At 43.1% G+C, this 12,786-nt stretch overlaps 1 protein-coding gene across 4 annotated transcripts in view; it reads right to left on the minus strand.

Moving 5' to 3' along the window:
* Nucleotides 1-12,786, minus strand: part of TIAM2 (TIAM Rac1 associated GEF 2) — a 273,384-nt gene that overhangs the window by 145,069 nt on the left and 115,529 nt on the right. Inside the window, exon 1 of one of the 4 annotated variants that reach the window (XM_050786781.1) lies at nt 10,291-10,723. The exons of the other annotated variants lie outside the window; for them this stretch is intronic. The gene's annotated coding sequence lies outside the window, so the exon portion shown is untranslated. Of the gene's footprint in view, nt 1-10,290; nt 10,724-12,786 lie in introns of those variants that run through there. 4 annotated transcript variants of the gene reach the window in all.

Genomic DNA, 12,786 nt, shown 5'->3' on the forward strand with positions numbered 1-12,786 from the left:
AGCAAGACTCCGTCTGCAGGGGGACGAGAGAGAATATGACAACTTTAACAGCATTAAGTTTATGAGAGAGATGGTGAAACCAGCAATCCCACAAATATCACTGGTATGTTTTTGGAATGTCAAGTAAATTCAGTGGCCCAGCTATACGTGAGCCATCGCAGAAACTGAAAATATTTCAGGGAATTTAAACACACACACACTTTCAAGCAAAATTACAAAATCAAGGAGCTTCTCTGAACCTATTCTGGTTCAGGGGCTGCCCAATAAAAATTTTGTTTTTTAATTTTTTAAATTACAGAATCAATATTGTCTAAAATAAAATAATCCTGGATAAGATAAAATATTTTCCTTACTTTTATTTTAGAAATTATTCAAAAGGATTTTATACATTCTCACCGCGGCTCTTTGAAGCACGTATTTTTTTTTTTTTTTTTAATATATCAAATGTTCAGTCCCACTCTGCCCTTTCTCCCCCGTCTACTTCAAGTCTCAGCTAAAACTTGTCCAACATCCTGGCCTCTATAAACCTCGTGGTCCTGTTCTGGTGACTACCAGACCAAAGATTCGAAAGACCTAAAGCTGTTAGCATGTCTTTTAAATGGCCCTGTTTTGTAACTTTCATAAACATGAGATTCAAAACGGTTGGCGTGACTTTTAAATAACCTGTCGTTTTTAACCTTTCGGAGCTTGAGCGACTCCACAAAGAGCAAGCTTAGGCCCGGGGATGCACTTCCCAAGGTTTCCATCAAAACTTCAACAGAATCATGCACTGGAATCTCAGACTGCAACCACACAGCTTCTCGCTGACTACGGAAACCTGCGTGGATGTAGGGTCCGAGCTTCAGTAAATCAGAAGCAGATATCATCCTCCTAAACCCCAGTCACATTCTGTAACCAAAATCTACCACGGTCATTGTACCAAGTTATTCTTGGCAAAACATTTCTTCATTACGCACTGTTCCATTTAAGTTAAAAACTGAACAGGGCTTAAACCACACATTTTTTCCTCTCGTCTAAATAGGTGCTTTCCCCATCCTCATAAAATGTGTAACTATTCTACTTCAACGAGGGGTTTTGCCTTATTGGAGAGTCATTTTTAGAAATGTATGTCTTAAGGCTACAATGTAGATTGTCCCTGAGGGCTGCAGGTAAATTAACCAATCATTGCTGAAATTTTCCTTAATTCATATGAGTATTCACAACAAACCTGATAAGATTTTTAGCTAACAACTTCACAGAAACTTTCAGGAAAAAAGAAATATATATATATATATATATATATACACACACACACACACACACACACACACACACACACACACATATACACACATACACTAGTTGGTATAGTTTAAATTTCCTAATTTATAGAAATTTAACATTTTTTCATATCCAAAGCAGACGAAACATGGATGGAGGGGGAAGGGCCTAATCTGTTCTTTTTTTCTGAAACGGGAGTCTCGCTCTGTCACCCAGGCTAGAGTGCACTGGCGCAATCTCAGCTCACTGCAACCTCTGCCTGCGTGGTTCAAGCAATTCTCAGGCCTCAGCCTCTGGGATTACGGGCACATACCACCATGTCCAGCTAATTTTTGTATTTTTTGTAGAGATAGGGTTTCACCTTGTTGGCTAGGCTGGTCTCAAACTCCTGATCTCAGGTGACCTGCCCGCCTCGGCCTCCCATAGATTACAGGCGTGAGCCACCACACCTGACCAATCCGTTCTTAACGCTGCTGTGTGCTGGGGTACCCTGGCACAAGAATCCTCATAGGTTGCATAATCATCCCTGTTTTACAGAAAATAACTTCAGCCTCCAGGGGATAAATAATTTGGCCAAGATCACTAAGAGGCAAAGGTAGGAATCAAACCTGGATATTTTCAATCATTTTTTTTTTGATTGCCAGGGTCTTACTGTATCACCCAGGCTGGAGTACAGTGGTGTAATCATGGCTCACTGTAACCTCAAATGCCAGGGCTCAAGTGATCCTCCTGCCTCAGCCTCCCAAGTAGCTGGGACTGTAGGGTTGCACCACCATAACTGCTAATTGTTTTATTTTATTTTTTATAAAGACAGGGTCTCACTATGTTGCCCAGGCTGATTTTCAACTCCCGGGCTCAAGGGATCCTCCTGCCTTGGCCTCCCAAAGTGCTGGGATTGTAAGTGTGAGCCACCACACCAGGCCATTTTAATGCAGTGGCTCATGCCTGTATTTGGAGCACATTGGGAGGCCAAGGTGGGAGGATCCCTTGAGCCCAGGAGTTTGAGACCAGCCTGGGCACAATATAGTAAGATGCTGTCTCTTTAAAAAATAAAATAATAATTTTAAATTATTTTGTACTTCTTAATTCAAAATTATTCCTTTATTTCTTTTTTTTTTTTTTAAGTACAATTTAACTTTCAGGATTCCCTTTTAAAAGAGTGGTTGTGGCCGGGCATGGTGGCTTACACCTGTAATCCCAGAAATTTGGGAGGCCAAGGCAGGTGGATCACCTGAGGTCAGGAGTTTGAGACCAGCCTGGCCAACATGGTGAAACCCCGTCTCTACTAAAAATACAAAAATTAGCCAAGCATGGTGGCGGGCACCTGTAGTCCCAGCTACTTGGGAGGCTGAGACAGGAGAATTGCGTGAACCTGGAAGGTGGAGGTTGTAGTGAGCTGAGATTGTGCCACTGCACTCTAGCCTGGGTGACAGAGCAAGACTCCGTCTCAAAAAAATTAAAATTAAATGGATAAATAAATAAAAGAGTGGTTGTGGTTCTGATCAATCTATGCCCCTTTCACAAATCAAACATCTTAAACGTCCTTCTCTAAGGGTATTTTTTTCCTCCGGGTAACAAAGGCTTCCATGGCTGGGGATGAAGAGGTAAGAATAAAATGAAAAACTAAACTTTTAAGTTAACCAAGGAGCTTTATGGTTACAATTTAGTTATCCCAGTCTACTGCCTTACAAAGAACATTACGCGAATGAGAATTTGGTTTTCTTGATACTATAAGCTTCATGGTAATTGTCTTCAATAATAATTATAACTTAGAGTATGCCTGCCAATGGCTGTGGGGGTGGGGCATGGCCACCAAGAGAAAGGGAGAGCAGAGGAGACACTCAAGACCACAGAATAACCAAGGCGCATCTTCCTGAAGCTCTGATTTCATTTAATGCTAAGTAATTTAAATATTATGTCCATAATAAAGAAATATGTATCATGGCAGGGACAGTGGCTCATGCCTGTAATCCCAACACTTTGAGACGCTGAAGCAGGTGGATCACTTGAGATTAGGAGTTTGAGACCAGCCTGGCCAATACAGTGAAACCCCATCTCTACAAAAAAACGCAAAAATTAGCTGGGGGTGGTGGCACACACCTGTAATCCCAGGTACTCGGGAGCCTGAGGCACGAGAATCACTTGAACCTAGGAGGCAGAGTTTGCAGAGAGCCAAGATGGCACCACTGCACTCCAGTATGGGTGACACAGCAAGACTCCATTTCAAAAAAAAAAAAAAAAAAAAAAAATATATATATATATATATATATATGTAATATATAAAATTTACATTTTTAAGATAAAGTATAGGAGTTCAACGATATTTAGCATTTACATTAGGTTGCTTCTGCTACAACAAAGGAAGCCTTTCCCAGGGAGGATACATTTTCACTGATTAAGGCAATAAATGTTTACTGAATAACAACTTTTTGCTAGACACTGTTCTAAGCTCTGGAGATACAGCAACAAACAAAACAGACCCCCATCCAAAGAAGTATCCCTGCTCTCATGGAGCTTATACTAAAGTGGAGAGAGATGAACAATAAACAGTAAAAATAATTTTTTTTAAGACGGAGTCTTGCTTTGTCGCCCAGCTTGGAGTGTAGTGGTGCGATCTTGGCTCACTACAACCTCCACATCCTGGGTTCAAGCAATTCTCCTGCCGCAGCCTCCCAAGTAGCTGGGACTACAGGAGCCCACCATAACGCCCAGTTAATTTTTGTATTTTTTTAGTAGAGACGGGGTTTCACCGTGTTGGCCAGGCTGGTCTCGAACTCCTGACCTCAAGTGATCCGCCTGCCTTGGCCTCCCAAAGTGCTAAGATTATAGGTGTGAGCCACCACACCCAGCTGGAAAATAATTTTAGGAGGTGATAAGCACTTTGACAAAATAATAAAGAAGGAAATGGGGGAGGAGGCAACGTGGAGGGGAAGGATGCTGCGATTTTTAAAAGGCGAGGAAGACTGGCTGAATGGTGACACTTCAGCAGACACTTGCAAGGAGGAGACACCAAGTGAGTTCTGGGGAAAGGGCACTGTGGGCAGGGGCAACAGACAGTACAAGTGCCTGAGAGGCAGGGCTCAGCATGGCCGCAGCACAGCAAGCAAGGGGAAGAAGGGCAGGAGAGGTCAGAGAGGGGCCGCAGAGCCAGTGAAGGCAGCCTTGAGGGACAGTTTAAGAAGGACTCTGACTTTCACATTGAGGAAAAAAGTCATAATTAGAGGGTGTGATAGAGAAGGCTCATTGTGAGACATTTTAAAAGGATCCGTGTGGCTGCTGTGTGGATCTGGATTGTCAGCAACAAACTGGAAGCAGCAGGGGGACCTGCTAGGCTACCAGAACGATGCAGGGGAGAGGCGGTGCACCCCAGCTTGGGTGGGGGTGGTAAGGGAGCGGGGTGGTAGGGGAGGAGGCTGCCTCCGGACAGAGCTGAAGCTCCAGAGGGCTGAAAGGAGAGCCAGCAGGACTCGAGGGCAGGTGGAAGTAAGTGTGAGCGACACCAAGGATGACTCCACGCTGTTGCATTAAAGCCATGGGAGAATGGGGACGGCAGAGTAGAGCAAGTTGTAGGGGGCAAGATGAGGAGTTCAGTTTTGGACACGCTGGGTTTGAGGTGTCCACTGGATACTTAAGTGGTAACACCAGTCTGGAGTTCCGGAGAGAAGTGGGCTACTCCCCCACACAAAGATGGTATTTAAAACACAAACTGGATGAGCTCTCCATAGGTAAACAAAGGAAGGACATGAGGTCCCAGGAGGCCCTGGAGCACCTTGACATTAAGAGGTCAACGAAATGAGGAGAAGCCCATAAAGGAGACAGAAGGGGCAGTCGGTGAACTGAATTAAGAGGAACCAAGAAACCGGGCACTGTGGCTCATACCTGTAATCCCAGCACTTTGGGAGGCTGAGGCAGGCAGATCACCTGAGGTCAGGAGTTCGAGACCAGCCTGGCCAACATGGTGGAAGGAACCACGTCTCTACTAAAAAAAAAAAAATACAAAAATTAGCCGGGCTTGGTGGCGCATGCCTGTAATCTCAGCTGCTAGGGAGGCTGAGGCAGGAGAATCACTTGAACCTGGGAGGCGGAGGTTGCAGTGAGCCGAGATTGCGTCACTGTAGCCCAACCTGGGCAACAAAGCGAGACTCCGTCTCAGAAAAAAAAAAAAGAGGAAACCAAGAGAGTGTGTGGCATCTAAAGACAATCGGGAAAAGGATTTCAGGGAGAAGACTGAGCCACCATGTCAAATGTTTCTGATTCAAATAACAAAAACCAGAACAAGCACTGCATTTAGTAGGTAGGTCTGGCATTATGCAGGTCCCTGTGAACAGGACAAGGGCAGAGTGGGGTAGAGAAAGATGGACTGGATTGAGTTTGAGGATGAGGTCCATGAAACTGAAGGGAGTGAATACAGACAGCTCATTCTAACAGTTTTACAATAACGGGGAGCAGAGAGGAATCAGATGCTAGTGGGAAAGACAGAGAGATCAAGAGAGCTTCATTTGATGTCTATGTGTGTATCTTCAGGAAAAATTCCAGCACACTAATGAGAATTAAAGGGAAAATGTGATTTGGTGTAGAAAGAGGGACTATTCCTAAAATGTCCTAGAACAGGTCAAAGGGAGAGGAATCACACGCACAAGAGGAGGTGGCTCTATAGGAACTGCCCCTCCTATCACAGAAACTTCAGAAACGTTTGAGAGGCACCAACATCACATGCATGCAGTAGGGTGCCAGGATACAGGAGCTCGAGCTCCAGTGAGAAACTCCTTGATTACCTGCATGTCACTGTGTTGTCTTGTTGTTTCTATTTTTCCCCCTGTGACATTTTTTAAAAAGGTAAGTGACGGTTACTGTTAGTTTCCTGTTATTTCAGGGGTCTTGTTATTATTGTTGTTTTATAGTTAACTTGTCTGGCTGTTTGGGTACATTTGTGATCATCCTACCAATTTTCAATGGAGTGTGTGTGTGTGTGAGTGTGTGTGTACACGTATTCCAAGAATGTATGGACTTTCCATGAAATGCTTTACTCTCCAGTGCCTCCTCATGTCATGAGTTTCCTCGGTTCACTACTGTGTCTGTGTATAAAGCTTACTTTCACTTGTCTTTAAGATGCCTTTTTCCACCTTCCAGGGGTGGCCAAGGGCAACCTGAAAACAAGTCTATCTTTATTCTCTCCACTTGGTTTCTTCTCATTGCCTTTAATCATATGGATTCTAGCTTTTGTCTTTAAAAGCTTGCAAACTCCATCTCTCCTTAGCCCTTCTTCACATCTCCATTTCAGAAATCCGACTCCAGCAATTCTGCGACTATAGAGACGGGTCAGGGTCAAGTACAGAGGCAGGATACGGATTATTCTCACTTGCCAGTACTTGAACCACACCCAGGATTTTTTAACCTTTATTCAAGTCCTAGGAACACCCTGAATCAACTTCATCCCGACATTATCTGTGGGACCCACCGCATCCCTTTCCTTAAGTGTAAATGATAACTTGGTCTATCACTTTTTGTGTAAAGTTTACTTTTCCAAAAGTGCATCACCTTGGCACTAAAGCCAGGCCTCATCTGCTGTGTTTCTGTTCCTGTCCAGGGCTTCTTTTTTGTAAGGCAAAGAAGTAAGAAAACCTAAACTGTCTTCTATTGGAATGTGACTATAAACCAAACAAAACCAATCTAAGACTGAAACAGGAAGACACTGGCAGATTAAGTCTAATCCAAGCCGCCTTATCACACAGGTTAGGGCGACAGTCAGAGAGCTGATGGTCACAGACTGAGTGTACGGCTTTGAATTTGAGCAGGCTATGAGAAAAGCAAAGCCCTTTTCTCTACTAGAGCTTTAAACAGTCCGGTAAACCAAACCAACAGACAGGGTACCAAGCACGTTTGGTAAACAGGTAAGTAAACAGATGAAAGAAAGAACCAAAAAAAAGAGGAAAAGAAGAAGGAAGGATGGACGAGGGGAGGAAAGGAAATGTATGTGCATGTAGGCTGGGCGAGGTGACTCACGCCTGTAATCCTAATACTTTGGGAGTTCAAGGCGGGTGGATCACTTGAGATCAGGAGTTCGAGACCAGCCTGGTCAACATGGTGAAACCCCATCTCTACTAAAAATACAAAAAAAAAAAATTAGCCAGGCGTAGTGGCAGGTGCTTGCAATCCCAGCTACTGGGGAGGCTGAGGCAGGAGAATCGCTTGAACCCAGAGGTGAAGGTTGCAGTGAGTTGAGATTACACCACTGCACTCCAGCCTGGGTGACAGAGTGAGACTCTGTCTCTTAAAAAAAAAAAAAAAAAAAGTATGTGCATTTGTCTGTAGATATATGCACACATATGTATGCATCAGGATGTGCCAAAGTTTCCCCAATTAAGGAACAGGTAGAGTAAGAAAATGACTAATAGGATACCTGGAATTTCTTTCCAACTGGGTAACTAACCATCTTTATGGCTTCAGACAAGTCGCTTCAGTTCTGTGCTTCTTCAATTGTCTCCTTTGAAAAATTGCCTGAGGTCCATTTTCAGCTCTAATGTTCTGTCTCTACAATACTATCGACTATAAAGACCTTAAAAATGAGTGTTCGATATGTTTCCTGAGACACTGATGTTGAAGCCTCCTGATATTTGTAAGCCTGTTTTAAGTAGAACTGAGTAATAAAAAGATATTCCACCCTGTTATTGGAATTCAACAGTCAGACATTCAGGTTTATCTACTACCATTATTATTACTTTTTACTATCTTTAATAGTGCTGCTATTTCTTTCTATTCCATACCTTTATCTTTTTTCTAGCCCTTCTAGTAAAGCTGTTATTACTTTCACGTAGAAGGCACACTTAATTTCAAAAAAAGATGCGAATTATTCCTTTAAAAAATATCCAAATAGACATTGTTCTTCATGGCCCATATTTTTTTAAATCTAAAAGTTGAAGGCCAGGCGTAGTGGCTCACACCTGTAATCCCAGCACTTTGGGAGGCTGAAGTGGGCGAATCATGAGGTCAGGAGATCGAGACCATCCTAGCTAACATGGTGAAACCCCGTCTCTACTAAAAACACAAAAAAAATTAGCCGGGTGTGGTGGCAGGCACCTGCAGTCCCAGCTACTCAGGAGGCTGAGGCAGGAGAATGGCGTGAACCTGGGAGGCGGAGCTTGCAGTGAACGGAGATCACGCCAGTGCACTCCTGCCTGGGCGACACAGCAAGACTCTGTCTCAAAAAAAAAAAAAAAAAGAACAAGTTGAACTAAGGGATCTCACTAACCTAATTTATTATAATCACATAAGTGAATCTTACACAATGAAACCGAGAGGCACATACACATATAGTAAAGTGCCCCATCAGATATTTAAGCTCTGTGGTTTTTTATTCAATACTTCTGGTGGGAAGAAGCTGCAAAGACCCTTAACTAATTTTGCAAAAGAAAGCATGGCTCTGCTCAAACACAATCTCAGACCACCAAGACAGAATCATCTGTTTTACTTAGTGGGTAAGTGAAGGACCCACTTACCCACTGGAAAACTAATCTCTTCACAAGGAGCCTAAGCTTATCTTGCACTTCCAGGCATCCTTCCCGCAGGCCAGATCTAATGAGAGGGCTTTGCAAAGTCACTCCCTCTGCACTAAAGTATTGAAAAAAGGTGTTATCTACTTGCATTCAAAACACTATTTACGGTCTGGTCAGTATGAATTTGAGTCGTTAAGTTCTTCAACAGACTTCACTTTCTGTCCACAAGCTCTGGCAAAAATCAAAGTAGGTGACAAGTGTTAATGTGACCGGAGAAGGAGGAGGCCAGTGCTCTGTTCCTGCTCTCAATGCTTGCTGGCCCTGTCAGAGCAGCATTTTTTAGATTAAAAGGAAAAGTCATCAATAAAATGTGACCAATCTTTCCATGAACTGTAACCCGCCTGAACCACACTCACATTCCTCCATCCCTAAAGACGTGTCTGTAAAGGAAGTGAACACATGGGGGGTGCACACTACACCGATGGAGATGACAGCCCTGACCTAACACAGCTGAAAACGAACCCACGTAGCCTGCCTGAAAATAATTCACAACCTCGTAATGCTGAAAGTATAAAATTTTAGAATCCCTAAGTGTGACAAAAGGCCACAACAAAATGTTTAAACATGTTAGGAGAAACTCCAGCAGCTGTTCACCCGTACCCTTACTTTCCAGAAATTCTATAAATAATCCTGTAAGTTACAATGACTTCAATACAGCTTCCTATTTCTGTCTTTCCACCTACCAATTTTCTGTGAATTACATGCTTGGCCAAATTAATGTAAAGCCAAGGAAGAACTACACCAAAGCCAGGGATCTCAGCCCCTGCCGATGAGCACACACTAGACATCCAGCAGTACTTGTGCTTCTGGTGTTTCAAACACCCTAATGAATGAGAAGCCTCTAATGGACTAGAATACGAATCAATCACTCCTCTTAAGCAAGTACCCCCCTCCCAAGATTACAAGGGATTCCATTTCTTTTTCATCAAGTTTAAGACAAAAAGACAAACGATACTAAACAGCAAACGTCAAATTACAAGTTTGAAAAGAAACTCTTAAGCCAAATAGCCCACTCAGCTAAAAACGAAGCCCTGATGAGATTATATAATAACCCAAAAACTGCAAAATACAATCTCTGCCACATTTTAATTTCCCTTTCTACCCTGAAAAAATTAACTGGTAAAGTAATAGTCATCAATGCTTTAACATGATCAGACTGAGAAGTGGTACTTTCTTGAGACCATCAGGAAAAATAAATCCATACAATACGTACAACTTTTGGAGAGTTAATTAATAAAACGGGGCAGGCAACTTGCAATAAATCACCAATAGGTGTTTGAAAGCATATAGACACTCAAATTTAAAGGTAACAATTCCCTTATGCACAGCAACGTGTGCTGCCTGAGTACAAAATAATGTCAAACAAAAGTCAGCACTTACACACTGCCGGTGGGAGGATTTTGAGAAACATTTTTATCTCACTTATAAAATTACATCTCAACTCCAGAAGAGGGCAAGTAGACATTTATAACCTTACCTTTGCCAGAACTTTGGATGTAGCCAGTATTTCTCAGGGTCTTTTCGTTAATAAGAAAAGTTTCACGAAGCTAGATTCTATATACACATCCACAAACTCACTCTTCTTTCTGCTCATGGTAAGCCAGGAAACAGTGTCTAACACTTCAAATGCTCAGCCGTTGAGAGCTAAAAACAGATCCTGTGCAATGCTGGATATATTTTTGTCTGCTAGCTACACACCCTCATCATGTTCAATTTTTTCCATTGGTGGAACAGTATGATGCAGACTTAACCAGAAAGTGGTTTTCCATGGGCTGCCTGAAGCCATTAGCCGGGACAGCCTGCCATCATGCCTCAGAGAGGCCAGGCTCGCCCATGACTAGGCTGTTGTTGGGCCTGCATTCCATAATTACCACCGAAGTTCCATAGGAACGCAGCTCCCAAGGCAGCCGAATAAAGGTTTACTCACTTGAAGGGAGCCTCAGCTTCTTTTTTAAGCCCTTTAGCAGTAAGAATACACACCTACCATCCTTGCGTTTAGAGCAGTAGTAAACACTCTGCCTCCAAAACCACAGCTGGAATGTTATGATCATAAAAATCCTGCCTCAAGAGAGGCCCTTAAGAATAATATCATGATTTGCAAAATATCGGGTATAAACTTCCTTGTGTTCCTTGCTGGAGTTCTTTCATTTTTAAGTTAGCTGAACCACGGTCTTGTACATTGGAAGTCCTTGTTACCCCAATGTGGTGCTTTTTTATTAAAAAGGAACCATTAAATTATCTTAAATAAAAGTTATATACAGCAGAAATTCAGAGTGTTTTGGGGTCTTGCTATATCCTTTGATGAAAGACCTTACATTTTAAAAATACCCCAAAAAGGCTGGGCATGGTGGCTTACGCCTGTAATCCCAGCACTTTGGGAGGCCTAGGAGTTTAGATCACCTGAGGTCAGGAGTTTGGAACCAGCCTGACCAATATGGTGAAACCCTGTCTCTACTAAAACTACAAAAATTAGCCAGGTGTGGTGGCACATGCCTGTAATCTCAGCTACTCAGGAGGCTGAGACAGGAGAATTGCTTGAACCCGGGGGGTAGAGGTTACAGTGAGCCAAGATCACACCACTGCACTCCAGCCTGGAAGACAGAGAGACTCCCTCTCAAAAAAAATAAAAATAAAACAAACAAAAATACCCAAAAGGTAAAGCAGCATTTTCAGATCTTTTATGTTATTGTGGAGGGGGGACGATGAATAGGAGAACAGGATCACACACCTTTATTTTATAGAAGAAAACCTCTTAATCAAAGGTTTTCAAAATGTACATATTCTAAGTATGTGAATACACAAATTATCCTGGACAAACATGTGGCAAGAGATTTTTAAGGTAATATCTTCATCATTTTAAAAATAACAGAGGCTGGGCATGGTGGCTTATGCCTGTGATTCCAACACTTTGGAAGGCTGAGGTGGGAGGATCACTTGAGCCCAGGAGACCACCCTGGGCAACATAGGGAGATTGTCTCTACCAGAAAAAAATTAAACAATTAGCTACCAGGAAAAAATTTAAAAATTAGCCAAGCCTGGGAGTGCATTCCGGTGGTCCAAGCTACAAGGGAGGCTGATGTGGGCAGATCACTTGAGCCCAGGAGTTCAAGACCACCCTGGACAACATAGGGAGAACCTGTCTCTACAAAAAATAAAAATAAAAAAATTATCCAGGGCCAGGGGCGATAGCTCACGCCTGCAATTCCAGCTTTTGGGAGGCCAAGGCAGGCGGATCACTTGAGGCCAGGAGTGTGAGATCAGCCCGGCCAACACGGTGAAACTTCATCTCTATTAAAAATACAAACATTAGCCGGGCATGGTGGCAGGCACCTATAGTCTCAGCTACTCATGAGGCTGAGGTAGGAGAACTCGGGAGACAGAGGCTGCAGCGAGCCAATATCGTGTCACTGCACTACAGCCTGGGAGACAGAGCAAGACACTATCTCAAAAAAATTTTTTTTTTTAACTAGCCAGGCGTGGTAGCGCATGCCAGTACTCCCAGTTACTTGGGAGCTGAGGTGGAAGGATCTCTTGAGCCTGGGGAGGTCAAGGCTGCAGTGAGCCATGACTGCATCACTGCACTCCAGCCTGGGTGACAGAGTGAGACTCTCTCTCAAAAGAAGAAGAATCTACATAACCAACAAAGATTTTTACCTAATATTATAAACCAGACTCTACCATAGACAGATAAGCCTTTAATTTCCTATCTGGATGAAAACTGTATTTTTACATACACATCCATCCATCTACCCATGTAGGCACACACACAATCTTTTTCCATATGAAGTTATTACACACTTGAAGGTACGCTTTCTAATCTTTTTTTTTTTTTTTTTTTGAGATGGAGTCTCTCTCTGTCACCCAGGCTGGAGTGCAGTGGCACGTTCTCGGCTAACTGAAACCTCTGCCTCCTGGATTCAAGCGATTCTCCTGCCTCAGCCTCCCTAGTAGCTGGGACTACAGGCACCCGCCA

This window comes from Macaca thibetana, chromosome 4 (assembly GCF_024542745.1).
Source record: "Macaca thibetana thibetana isolate TM-01 chromosome 4, ASM2454274v1, whole genome shotgun sequence".
Lineage (NCBI taxonomy): Eukaryota > Metazoa > Chordata > Mammalia > Primates > Cercopithecidae > Macaca > Macaca thibetana.